This window comes from Canis lupus, chromosome 1 (genome assembly GCF_003254725.2).
Source record: "Canis lupus dingo isolate Sandy chromosome 1, ASM325472v2, whole genome shotgun sequence".
Lineage (NCBI taxonomy): Eukaryota > Metazoa > Chordata > Mammalia > Carnivora > Canidae > Canis > Canis lupus.
The window spans coordinates 65,850,320-65,865,251 of NC_064243.1; the positions used below are offsets into that span (position 1 = coordinate 65,850,320).

The following is a 14,932-nucleotide window of genomic DNA, read 5'->3' on the forward strand; positions in this document are numbered from 1 at the left end:
CCAGTAGAATTGCTGGATCATATAGCAGTTCTATTTTTAATTTCTTGAGGATCTCCTTACTGTTTTAAACAGTGGCTGCACCACATCCTTGCCAACATTTGTTATCTCTTGCCCTTTTGATAACAGCCGTCCTCACAGGTATGAGGTGATAATCTCATTGTGGTTTTGATTTGCATTTCCCTGAAGAGTGGTGATATCAAGCACCTTTTCATGTACTTATTGGCCATTTGTATGCCATCTTTGAAAAACTGTCTATTCAGGCCCTTTGCTCATATTTAATCAGATTATTTGGTTTTTGGTGATGCAGTTGTATGAGACATACATATATATTTTTTTTTTCCAAAGAAGATCTTTTACTGAGACTTATTTAAAATCCAAATAGTCCTTAATCCAAATAAACTTCAACTCAGCTGAATTGCTGATGGCTGATCTAGGCAAAGGCTTCATGGAGACAAAAATAGGCCCCCCTACAAAGACCCTAAAATGAGTTCCTAACAAGAGTGTGAATGTCCTCAGGGTCTCTGTCCCATCTTCTTCAGAGTTCGATTGAGCTCCTCAAATTTGTGAATCTGCCGGATGAAGAAATCCCCATAGCGCCTGGCGACCTTGGTGTCTGCAATGTGGATCATGTCCTTATCAATGTAGAAGTCAACTTCGGATGCCGACTGAAATTCACCGTCAAGGGCAGAGATGCCACTGGTCCACACTAGGTTCTTCATCTTATGCTTGAAGACAAGGAGCTGGATCCTGAACTCCTGCTCTGTGAGGTCCAGGAAGCCGGCCAGCTTGGCCACAGGCATGGTAGTGTACAGCTTGAGGAAGCTACGGATGGTGGAGAGCTGGGCCTGCTGCTGCACTTCATCAGAAAACACCTTCAGCTGCTGCAAGAAGGGCTCCTTGTGGTAGTTGGGGTGCACATTATCATAGTTGGGCACCACAGGTGACAGGAATTTGGGGCACGAGTAACTGAAAAGTTCCTCATAGACCTGTGGGTCACCCTTCTGCATGCGTAGCATCTTATCCCTGTATTTCTTCCGCAGCTGCAGGTGAATGCTCTCATCGATTCGCATGGGGTACATGGTGAGGGCGATGGCCAGCAGCGCGAGCATCTGCTCATTTTGCTTGTTAATCATCTCATACTTGTATGTAGTCCTTTGGAACATGCTCTTGGTCCTTTGGATGTAGAGGAGGATATTGGCAAATACCCGGATGGCATCCTGGTAGCGATGCATCATCAAATATGCAAAACCGACATAGTAGTATGTGGTGACCTGACACTCAGGCACACGAGAATACATACTCTTCTTATTCAGTTCAATATTCTCCAGCACCTTGATGGCCTGGTAGTAATCCCCTAAAAGGGAGTGCAGACGCAGAAGCCCCACCAGGCTGAAATACCCAAGCATCTTGTAAAGGGAGTGCCGTCCATACTCGCCAGCCACACTCTTGGGGTCACCACCACTTGTGTACACCTTCAATTGCCGGTTAATGTTGGATTTTTCGACCAGGGAGTGGAGGACATTGAGGACACTGAACATTCCAGATTTTGGGATTGGAGCGAAGGAAGTCAATCTCTTCCTCTGACTTCTTGGCAGTCTTACAGCGGTACTGGCTAAATGACTGAAACTGATAGATGAACTCATCAATGATATCCCAAAGCCACTGGTTAGGTAGTTCAAGGGGAGCAGGACCATCAGCATTAAGAATGTAGTTGAAGAGATTGCAGTAGTTGTAGTAGGATTCAAACCTCTGCTCCAAGGAGGGGCCCCCACTGACTTTGGCATATATGTGCCTGTAGTAGAATTCTTTGTACAAAATCAGGAAGACGGCATCGTTGCCAACCTGTGGAGCTATGGCTTCAGCCTCAGGCCAAGGTGTATTCTTGAAGAACCTTTCAGTCAACTTGGTCCAGCTGTTCTCATAGATGTCCTGGATCTCATATACTTTCTGATCAATGACATCGCTGGATACACGACTAGCCTGCAGCTCATACACTTTCTGGTCAATCAAATCCGAGACGGTTTTGTGAAAATACTGGATGAAGTTTTTGATCACTTCAGGGATCACCTGATAGGTCTGCTGTTCATACTGACGTTCGTAAGCCAGATCCTGCTTTGGGTCTCCTGTGTGCATATCGTAGTCGCCTGGGTAAGCATAGGGATCATAAGCAGCCTCGGACTCGTAATCATCAGCGGGGTAAGACATGGCTTCTGGGCTCAGGAGCACCTCCCGAGACATACATATATTTTGGATATTCACCCCTTGTCAGATTTGCAAATATTTTCTCCCATTCCATAGGTTTTCTTTTTATCTTCTTGATTGTTTCCTTTGTTGTACAGAAGCTTTTTAGTTTGATATTGTCCAATTTGTGTATTTTAGCTTTTGACGCCTGTACTTTTGGCACCATATCCAAAAAAATCATTGCCAAGACCAATGCCGAGGAGATTTTTTTCTATGTTTCTTCTAGGTTTATGGTTTCAGTTCTTACATCCAAGTCTTTAATCCATTTCCAGGTAACTTTTGTGAGTGTGGTAAGATAGGTATCCAGTTTCATTTTTATGCACATGGATACTCAGTTTTCCCAGCACCATTTATTGAAGAGACTATCCCTTCTCCATTGTTTGTTCTTGACATCCTTGTCAAAGACTGGTTGACTGTATAGTCATGGATTTACTTTTAGGCTCTCTATTCTATTCGATTGGTAGATATGTATATTTTTATGCCAGTGCCACATTGTTTTGGTTACCATAACTTTATTTTATAATATAATTTGAAATCAGGAAGTGATGCCTCCAGCTTTGTTTTTCTTTTTCAAGATTGCTTTGGCTATTTGGAATCTTTGTGATTCCATATGAATTTTTGAATAGTTCTCTTTATTTATCTGAAAAAATACCATTAAAATTTTGATAAGAATTGCATTGAATCTGTAGGTTGATTTGGGTAATATAAGACTTTAATTCTCTAATACAGTCCATCATCATTATTCACAGATTATTTGCAAATTTGCTTCAAATCAATATCCGCATTGCTTTCCTTGTCATTCACAGAAAGGTAAGAAAAACGAAAAATTTGAATCTCTAGCGGTACATCTCCCAGCTGAGGTAAAACTGTCTTCTTATTTCAGTTCTCACACTGTAAGCAAGTACTTTTTTTTACAATCTATTTAATACCTTTTTAAATTTGTGCATTTGACTGGTGATTTTGCCACTTTAGTTTTTATTTAAATTTCAGTTAGTTAACATACAGTGTAATATTAGTTTCAGGTGTACAATTTAGTAATTCAGCACCTCCCTACAACATCCAGTGCTCACCGTAAGTGCACTCCTTAATCCCCATCCATCCAACCCGTCCTCCCACCCAACTCCCTTCTGGCAACCACCAAAATAAATTCAAAATGGATTAAGGACCTAAATATGAGACAGGATTTTGCCATTTTCAATGATCACCAAATGTAGTACCAATGTGCTGTTTAGTCTTCCTAAGTGCAAGAGATTGTGATATGGATTAATGGAGAAAATGAATGCACTGGATAAGTTTGTTGAGGCATGAGTTATCATGAGAGTGCTGCTGACCATGAGTTCAATACTAGTCATCAAGAATATGTATTAAATAGAGTGTCTTTAAGCAGAAACATGAATAAAACAAGGTTATATACTGATGAATTGTCAAAAATACTGTGACCAGAGGACACTGTATTTCCCCTAAGAACAATGTTCAGTATTTGCTAATTCAGTGTTTGCCAAGATTTTATAAAATGTAACTACCATGAATAATGATAATTAATGTATATAGTCAAACTATGAAATACAACCTTTGGAAAAGGCTTTCGAATGTAAAGCTTATGTCACTAGAGCTACCTTGCTAGATACAGTCTAGCTAAAAGAGCTCATAAATAGCTACATGTCTCCATGCTGCTAATCATTGATCCTTTTATTTACTTTATTTATTTTTTTATTTATTCATGAGAGAGACACACACACACAGAGAGAGAGAGAGGCAGAGACACAGTCAGAGGGACTATGCAGGCTCTATGCAGGGAGCCCGATGTGGGACTCAATTCCGGGTCTCCAGGATCACATGCTGGGCCAAAGGTGGCCCTAAACCGCTGAACCACTCAGGCTGCCCTCATTGATCCTTTTAAAGAATCAAAAATAATATGTAAGTAACTCCTCCCTTGATCTTGGGCGCTCTCTTCTATTGGACAGCATGACAGAGGGGTATATTTCTAAGCAAAAGTTGCAAACCTTTTTGGAAATTACATCTGAAAATAATAAGAATACTAAGCTATCCATAAAGATATATTACATGTAATTCTGCAGGCATTAGATCTACCAGTATAACTGGACCCTTGAAGTTTTTTTCTGTATTTGTTTTTATTTTCAGGGATTTTGGAAAGGGAAGAGGACTTGAATTCAGAAGACTTATGTTCAGAATCCTTCCTCCACTACCCTCTAGCTAAAATTATTCTATTAATCTGAGTCTCCTTATGCAAGAAAGAGAAATATCTTTTTCACAAGCCTATTGTCACCAGAAAAGGAAATTATATAGAAAGCACTCTGAGAATTATAAGGGTTATACATTCATGCCATATCCAATCTAATCTAATTTAATGAAATATTTATGTTAGAGTCATATTCAAAGGTCTATCTTTTGTCTTCATCATTCTCAATTTGGCTAAAACATTTTACTCTGCTGATTAACTTCATGAAACAATCTCCCTTGTTTTTTAAGCAGCTACATCATTTCATTCCAATTCCGCCCTTTTATCATTGTATTTTCTTGGCCTATTCTGGAAAGATCATGATTTGGGGAAGGAGAAAGGGCAAGGGAAAGAGAGAAAGAAAGAAAAATTTCTGAGTCAGAAAACCCAAGTTTTAATAAGGCTCCACTGGTATAGAACCTTATACAGTTACTCCTTGTTTTCTAGCTTTCTTCATCTATAAATTTATTCTAAAAAATATATACCTTATAGGATTCTTTTGAGTGTTAAATAGATAACAGAAATTATTATGTTCCCTAGGAGATGACTAAGTTGAATCACACCCTGCCCTACATTCTGGTTTACCTCGGTTACCACTGACAGGCCAGCCTTCCCGTGCATCAAATGGATTTCTACTCTAATTTGGATCTGTACATCTCCTGCTCTGACTCAAGCTTCCACATCTTGTCAACACTCAATTCTTGTGCCGTGCCCTCTGAAGCTTACGGTTTGTCACCATCAATAAACCCAATATTCTCAATCTCTTCTGTGTTAGTGCTCTTCACATCAGATCCAAGTTACCTTGCATGACTCTCAATTGATGGCATTTTCTTCCACTTACAGGGAGGAGACAGATATTCTCTCTGCCGTTTATTGCTTCTTCCAACCTCCTGAAAATTTATAGCTACTTCCAAGTGCATGCTATCAGACTCTGATATGTGATAATCCCTCCTTGTTGCAAAGGTCTATCTTCCAGGTCACTTCCTCTCATTTAGTCAATACTTTTTATCATCTTACTCTTTACCACCAGGTCTGTATTATGTTAGATGATTTCAATACCTACCCAACACTTGGGTAGCTGGTTCATTGACCTCCCACACATTCTATGTTATTCCTGTGCCATAACCTTGAACCAAGCCAAACCATGTAATGTTTCCCAAATATGCCCTCTGTCTTCCAGTCTCAGAATATTTGCTTAAGTTCTTTTTTTCTGTTTATGGAGCACTTTCCTTTTACATCTCGATCTGACAAATTTCTATTTATCATTCATTGCTACCCTAAATGTTATTTTCCTCATGTAGTCTTTCTTGATCTTTTAGTTTGACTGTGAACTTTCCTTTCTTAAAATCTCGTGTCATTCTTATTAGAGTTAGCCTCTATACTCTTCTGCATTCTCGTCTTATCCTCCTATGTCTTATGCAGATGTTTATTATTATTATGGTAAGTTCTTAGATGGCAGCAGCAGCTACTTTTTACCTATGGTGGCATTACTTGATCAATCTAATACAGCCATTTATTTAAATATATGCTCAACAATCACTGTTTAATTAAATAATTATAACTTCCTCACTATTAATAACTAAAGTGTGTTTAAACTTGAGGCGCCTGGGTGCCTCAGTCAAATTCTTGATTTTGACTCAGGTCATGATCTCAGGATCTTGAGATAGAGCCCCACATTGGGCTCCATGCTCAGTAGGAAGTCTGCTTGAAATTCTCTCTCCCTTTCCCTCTGCCCTACCTCTCTCTCTGAAATAAATAAATAAATCTTAAAAAAAAGTTTTTAATCTCAATAGACTTCTGGTTTCCATAAAGACTATGGAATCAAGCAAAGGGATAGAATAGCATCCTTTTTGGATTCTGACTGCCTACAACATGCTTTTAATTCAAACAATTTTTTTAAAGATTTTATTTATTTATTCATGAGGGACACAGAGAGAGAGGCAGACACATAGGCCAAGGGGGAAGCAGGCTCCCTGTGGGGAGCCCGATGTGGGACTTGATACTGGGATTCTGGGATCACGCCCTGAGCTGAAGGCAGACACTCAACCACTGAGCCACAAGCATCTCTCAAACAATTTTTGTTAAATGAATAAATTCTGTTTGGGTTTCTTTTTTGTTTTTGTCTTTTGTGTGTGTGTGTGTGTGTGTGTGTGTGTGTGTGTGTGTGTGTGTTTGGTCAGAATTTCCCATGCTTAGCACGTTTGAAGTAAGACATGTCCGTGCAAGAGACAAACAACCTGCAAAAGTCTATACAATACTGAGTAAAAGTGGTGGCAAATCTCTAAATTTGTAATTCCAAACCTTGACTAATTAAATTTCTGCAAGTGAAACCAACCACCAGATTTATAATCTGAGGATGAGATAATTTTGGAAACATCTCTTGTAAAAGGCATGGCTCAGAACTGGTTCCATTTCTTACTGTTTATATGACCTCTATACTCCATCCAAAGTGATTATGTATATTTTTAGAAATCTGAGTGTTTATTATCTATGCATTGAGTAAGAATCTAGGAAACATAATTGAGGCAAAATAGTTGTACAAATCTAAAAGTCAGTAACTATTACAGGTAAGTGTTTTAAAGGTGGATAATTTAATGTGGACCCATTTCATTTGAAATATATTTATATAATATTTATAATGCAATTTTGATATATGAAAAAAATAAATTCCAATTTAGTGTTTTTCCTAAGATTGGCTGAATACAAAAAGACTAAGAAATGTTAGTTCGTATGTATTTGATATTGTCTGTTCTTGGCTTGTCATGTATAATTGTGTCATATAAATAGGCCCAAGCCAAGTAAAGATAATTTAACAATGTAAAAGTACCATGACAGCTCAGAAAGATTATTTAAGGTCACATAACACAGCAAACTGGAGTTTCTTTTTGTCAATTGTGGGGTTAATCACAGTGGAATAACACTTCTATTTAGCTAATCCACATCGCCTCCATTTTCAGAGAAAACTGATAAACCACACCTTGTTCTCAGAAAATATTTAATAACTAAGAACTGGAATGAGATTGAAAAGCCAAGTTGTATTTCTCATATTAAAATTAAAAGCATTAGACAAGGGACAAAAACACTAGGCTTTGTTGAATCAACTCTCTAAATTCTTGTATTTATTCTACCACTGAATTGCTCTAGGGAAAACAAAAACTGTCTTTTTGAATATGCCTGTTTTAAACACTGACAATATTTTTTTAATTTAAATAGTAATTAATAATAATAATTAAAGGCAAGGGTAAACCCGTGCTTCATATGTGCTAGGCATAGAAAACTCTGACCTACAAAGACCAAGTAGAAAATCATTCATTCAACAAAAACAATTTGAGCATCAAAGCACCACAAAAAGCACTCAGAAGAAAAAAATTAGAAAAAAAAAAAAAGACTTCTCCCTATCACATTAGACTCATGGTCTAACAGAGAAGGAAGGAACGTTAAGAGAAAAAAATGAATATAATTATAACCCATCTATGGGACAGTCATTTAACATGAGATGAGTTCTTGGTGGGCTTTTGTAGCCAAAAGAAACTTTAAGAAAGAGAGAAGATTTAGTTGGGCTTGAATAATAAATGGAAAGATGATGAGCTATGGACAGCATTCTAAATAGTGTTCTGAAATAATAAACATTATATTTTTTGAAATCACAAGACTTTGGGTCAATTGAGATCTCTGAAAGCCAATTAACCTCTGTGAACCTGAGGTTTATCATCTGAGAAATGGGAACAATAGTAATACCTACCTAGATCTTATAATTATAGGAAGGACAAAATGAACTAATCCCTACAGAAGTGCTCTGGAAACTGCAAAAACCCACAAATATGCTATAGTCTTGAAAATACTTTTTGTTGGGGAAATGATGTTAAGTGAAGAGCCAGAGGCCCATGAGCCTGGTGTATGGAGGAGTGCTGACAGTAAGAAAGCTAGCTTGTTTGGAGTGGAAGACTTATTGGGAGTCAAGGTAGTAGATACAGTTAGGGTCAAACGGTATTAGTTGCGATCTTAAAAGACTAGTTGGCATTATTTCAGTGGGCAATGTAAAAAGCATTCTAAGTTCTTACAGTTGGGGGCAGAGAGGGCAAAGCAAACGTGAATTATTTCCTACTAAAATTATGCAAATGGACCAAATGAGGAAGGACCGATCAAATAGTAAAAAACTCAGCATTTTAGAAATGATTTGATAGCAACTTGAACTAGAATATTGCCTATGATAACGGGAAGGAGGACTTGTGATGACACAATTAACTTGGCTGAGTAGCTTACTTGTTGCTAAAGTGAGATATTCAAAAAAAACACCCAAAATCTCATATTGTTGTTTGGCCATGAATAGCACTGGGACATAGAAAAATAACATTACGTTAAGTGTTTAAGGGAGGAAAGATATTCTGTGTTCATGGACTGGAAGAAATAATATTGTTAAAATGTCCATGCTACCCAAAGCAATCTATAGATTTATTGCCATTCCTATCAAAATACCAACAGCAATTTTCACAGATATAGAACAAATAATACAAAAATATGTATAGAAATACAGAAGAACTTGAATAGCCAAAGCAATCTTGACAAAGGAGAACAAAGCTGGAGGTATCAAAATTCTGGATTTCAAGACATACTACAAAGCTTTAGTGATCTATTTTGATGACTATTGTGATTACTATTTGATTACTATTGATAACTATTTGATTGCTATTTTGTATGGTAATTGCACAAAAATAGACACATAGATCAATAGAATAAAACAGAGAGCCTAGAAATAAACCTATGCTAGATAGTCAATTTATCTATGACAAAGGAGCCAAGAGTATACAAAGGGGGAAAGAGACTTTCATAAATGCTACTGGGAAAATTGGACAGCAACATGGAAAAAAATAAAACTGGACCACTTTCTTATACTATACACAAAAATAAACTCAACATGGATTAAAGACCTAAATGTGAGACCTAAAATTATAAAATTCCTAGAAGATAACATAGACAGTAATTTCTTTGAATACAAATCAAAATTACTCTATATATATATATATGTGACATATATATGTGACTATTACTTAGCCATAAAAAAGAATGAGATCTTGCCATTTGTGACAACATGTATGGACTTAGAGGGTAACATACTAAGTGAAAGAAGTCAGAGAAAGACAAATATCATATGATTTCACTTATATGTGAAATCTAAAACACAAAACAAATGAATAAACAAATAAAAAGCAGAATCAGACCTATTAATACAGAGAACAGACTGATGGTTGCCAGGGTTTGGGGGGGGGGCACATTGGGCAAAATAGGTGAAGGAGAGTGGGAACTACAGGCTTCCAGTTTGGAATGAATGAGTCAGTGGGATGAAAAGTAAAAGGTGTTGTGTGTTGTGTGGTGACAGATGGTAGCTACAATTGTGGTGGCATGGCTAACACATAAACTGGTTGAATCAATATGTTGTATGCCTGAAACTAATGCAATATTATATGTCAATGATCCTCAAAAATAAATAAATAAGTAAATAAATAAATGTAAGTAAGTAAATTTAAGGGAGTAGAGAGCCAAAGAGGCAGGGAACAAAGAGAATCGGCAAAATAATAAGTTTGTTTTAATGACATTGAGATACTTGGATAAATAAATATAAAGTTTGAGTAAAAATACTGATGTCATAAGTATGGAGTTCATAAAGGAAATGCAGAGAAACTGGGATTTATTTGTATGAGACAGAAATGGCATAGGGAGTTGATAAGAATAAAAATGCTTACAAAACAAGTGAAATATGAGAAACAAGGAAAACAAATGAAAAATGAGAAACAAGGAACAATAAGTAACGATTACTACTATTTCAGTTATTTTAGTAAGTAAAAAATTTTTATAATACTGAAATTATTAAAATGTTCATAATTAATAAAAAGAAAGCCCTTGAGTGAATCTTTAGAAGTATTGGGACAACAAATTGCAGTGTTGTTCAGTGTGTTTGTAGACAAAGATAGGATCAGGGAAAACAGGAAATTAAAGAAAGAAGTTCCCAAGAGGGATCAAAAGATAAGATCAATTTTTTCTTTTTAATATAAAAGTTCCCTCTTCTTTTCTCTGGCACCCACCTCAAGATGGGTATAGGCATTTGAAGAAGAAACAAGCCAGGCACTGCAACCCTCTTTAGCAGACTGGGACAAATCTACAATGGGCCCAGGGACCATTGCTGATTGTGGAGGTCAGAGGACAGGGGAGCTTGGTGAAGTGGAACATGGGACTCTTGTACAGAGGATCAGATATTTAAGTGGGAGGAGAGCTAATTTTTATAGAATGCTTATTAGACATTCAACATTATCCTAGCTGCTAGAGAGTACTATTCTCATTCTTTGAAGAGCCTCACAGAAGTTAAATAATCTGTCAAAAGCCAAATACCTAGTAAGTGGCAAATATAAAGATTTAAATGTCTATAGGCCAGACTCTAAAGTCTTGATCTTTCTCTATTTCACTCTTTCCTTAAAATAAAATTATGGTATTGGATATTCTCTAAAACCCCTTCTAACTCTAATATTTTCTGTATCTCCATTATATAACTATACCAGTGGACTACTCACCGTGTTCATTCATTGCTGGTGAAGTAGGGATTTTAAATGGGCCCTTTGGGGGCGCCTGGATGGTGCAGCCAGTTAAGTGTCCCACTCTTGGTTTTGGCTTAGATGGAGATCTCAGAGTTGTGGGATCCAGCCCCAAGTCAGGCTCTGTGCTCAGAACAGGATTCTGCTTAAGATTCTCGCTCCTTCTCCTTCTGCCTCTTTCTGACACGCATTCTCTCTTTCTTTCTCTCTCTCTCTCTCTCAAATAAGTAAATAAATCTTAAAAAAATAAAATGGGGCCTTTTGACCGGTATTCCCAGGGCCTGACCTTCCAGTTTCTTTTACTTTCTCCTGAACGCCTCATCTTCACACTTCTTTAATTTAAAAATATATCCTTAATTTAATAAATACATCATATTTAACTTTGAAAAAAAATTCCTTATTCTGTGAAAAAGGACTAGCAGAGCTGGACATTAAATGAGAAATGATTCAAATGGTCGTAAACATATGTTGGGAAATTCAGGTGACATTGCTTCCTTTTTTTTTTTACTCCAGGGTTATAAAATACCCAAAATGTGCTTTAGGAATCTGTATCCTGCAACAAAATTTTAATAATAAATGATATCTACAAAATTACGGAGTTGGGAGAAGTTTCATGAGAATCTACCCTAATCCTTGCATTTTTACAGACGAAATAGCCAAGCTACAGAAACACTAAGGCAATAAGGTATTCATTTAAACACCTGGGCTTTGAAATGAGATTATTAAGACTAAATTTTGGCCTTTAAAAACAATGGCTTCTGTGTGATTCCCTGATTCTCAGTCAACTCATCTGTAACATGGGGATAATTACAGTACCTACGTGGTACAGTAGTTGAGATGATTAATTGAATGTATACACAGTACTTAGCACAGTACCTGACCTAGACTAACTTCTCAGTAAAATTTATTATTATTACTGCTATCAGCAGCAGCAGCAGCCTTGTTATTCAGGGCTAGTCAGAGGCAAAACTCAGACCTAGGTCTCACATGCACTATTTCAGTATTCTTTCACTTTAGTTTCAAGGGACTGCACAGAATTGTAAGTTCATGATATTGCACATGAGTAGGGTTTGAAGGATGCCTTCTTCCTGGGTACCTCTCTCAACAATGGGAAGTCAGTTTTCATAAACATCACCATATATGTACTTTTTGCCACCTTGCTCTTCCCACAGTGAATTAGGATGAATGCCCTGATGAAACGGCAATAGTAATTCTTCATCACAAGGGCAATCAGCCCTCTTACAGAGCTGATATGATTAAATACACAATCATTTGAAAATAAACTGAAGTTGAGACTTTTTATCAGCCTGGCTGTCCGTGGCACAACGGTTCTCTAATCCTCCCACAGCCTTCTCCTGGTAAGAATGATAACCCATTGGCACAATGCTGTACAGTTTTTAGAAAAGCCTCCACTCACATGTTCCTGTGTGCTTCTCACACATTGCTATGCAGTCGAAAGACAAGGTACTATTATCTCGTTTTGTAGATGAGAAGAGTAGAGCTAAGGAGTGACTTACTTGGGGCGACCCAGTCGGTAAGCAGCTGAGCCTGTCTACTCAAATCCACAAATTCTGTCTTCGAGGGCATATGTGCTCTTCCTGCCGTAGAAAGCACACTCCCCTCAGCTTGATTACTTACAAGATAAAACAATTTTGGATTTATTTTAGATTTTAGAAATATTTTCAGATCAGGTTCAAGTACAAAAGAGTTGCCAAGTCAGTTCTTAGAGTAACTGAAATGCACTAGCATCTTGTGAAATAAGTCAGTAGGCCTACAGAAATATCCATTTGGTTTTCTGGAGGGTCAGTAGTTGCGCTGCTGCCAGAGAGAATTAGGTACCTGTGAAGATAGAGCTGAGAATCTTCCTCCAGTACTTAGAAGAAGACGTAGTAAACTTTCCAGAAAAAAAAAAAAAGAAAGAAAGAAAGAAAGAAAGAAAGAAAGAAAGAAAGAAAGAAAGAAGAAAGAAAGAAAGAAAGAAAGAAAGAAAGAAAGAAAGAAAGAAAGAAAGAAAGAAACCTGACAGAGCAAGCAAGCAATGGTCATCTTTCTAAGTTGTTATCAAGACTTCTGTGCAACATCTGATTCTGCAATCTGTCATTGCCCAAAGCCAAGAAATGAAGAGACAGTGGGAGTCAAGTTCTTTGTAGAAAACAGTGCAGTTGTTGGGGGCTTTGTTCCCTTCCTTCTGCCAAATGGGATGGGACTCTGGCAGCTACACTTTGAATAAATCCTGAAAACAGTTCTAAGGGCCAAGAAATTACTTCATAAGGGAGAGGGAGGGAGGAAGAGAAGGAGGCACTGGATCCCTGGAGCAATCAATTTATGTGCTGTGGTATGAGATTTGATTATCTTTATCTGATTTTTATGACTTCAAATGCTATTGGTCACAAAATACCCAGCATTTTAAAGATCTGTGACTCACTCTTTAACCTGGTGACCTGTCTTTACATACTGGCTATAAGTTCAATTTCCCCCAAATAATTCAGTACGCATTAGCTCCGCATTCCCTAAGAGTATTATCTTGTCTTTTGTTAGGTAGCATTGGATTTCATTTTTTAATTCCTCAATTCTAATTCACTTTTCAGTATCCAGATAAAATAATCACAGCAGTATATTATATGGAAAAAAATATTGAATTTGATATAGGGAGACTTGAATCAAGATCCTTGGCTTTGTTATTAACTAAATATACAGTTGTATTAAGCTTGATTGTATTAGGTTTTTTTACTCCTCAAGAGCTCAGTTTTCTCCTTTGTTCAGAAAAAAAAATGTTTATTTCTAATTTGTAAAGCTTTGATATTTTCTGAAATTCTATGGCTTTCTGATTTCCAAACAATCCTTAGGAGTGTGTATGTTGCCAAACTGAGGAGTGTGTAGTATTTCTAAGTACAATACACTCTTCTTGCACTCTGAGGGGAGAGTAAAAGAATCTAGAGTGTACAGCACATATAGATAAAGCCATGTTTTATTTCAAAGTATTCCAATCCAAGGAAATTAAACAAACAGAAACAAAATCAATGAAGATGTTATGTATATGTTCATATCTACTTTAATTCACAACTTGGAAGAATGTGTAAAATAACACGGAAAAATTGCAGTATCAAAAAATTAAAATAAGGAAATTGTGAGTAGAACAGAAGGTCAAGACCATAAGGAAAGACAGAACAAAGACATGTATAGCTTGATAAAGTCTATATTGTTAATAATATTGACATTCATGTCAGTCCTCACACTGTTTTCCCCATGCTTATAGATCACAAACTTTTGTATGGGGAGGTGAAGTGATATGTATTATATTCAAAGTCACATATTTTCAAATATCTGTGGAGGTCTTTTCTTACAAAAAATCCATCTCAATCAGGAAAAACCCTGTCACAGTCTGTATTTCCTAGGTCCTGGATCATATTTAGAGCAATCAGGATTGGATAATTCTACATGTCTTATGAAAATAATCTATTCTCTTTAATGCATATAAATATCTGGTCCACATCGAAATAGGTTTTAAATCCAAGCTCTGGATCTTTATTGAATTGTTTTTTAAACTATAACTCCCAAATGTATGTCACCATTTGATTCTTTTGACTGTACTAACCACCCAGAAGATTCAAATCAAGTAAAAGCTTGATGGCCATCTGGTGGAGATCTTACAGAAGGTGTTCATACTTTGGGCAGAGCCTGGCTTCTTTTCATAAAAGCTGGTGAAAACTGGGTGTGGACTTAACCGTGTGGACCAGTTCTCAGGCACGAGATAGAATCCAGGAGGCCTAGCTGGATCAGATTTGTTTTGCAGAGCACTGGACAACAGATGTAAGCCAAGGAGCAAACACTAGTATTAGCACGGGGATTACCAGTCACTACCAAATGA

At 37.0% G+C, this 14,932-nt stretch overlaps 1 pseudogene; it reads right to left on the reverse strand.

Moving 5' to 3' along the window:
• Positions 1 to 329: 329 nt before the first annotated feature.
• LOC112644539 (eukaryotic translation initiation factor 3 subunit L-like) lies at positions 330 to 2,226 on the reverse strand (annotated as a pseudogene).
• Between the last annotated feature and the right edge of the window lie 12,706 nt (positions 2,227 to 14,932).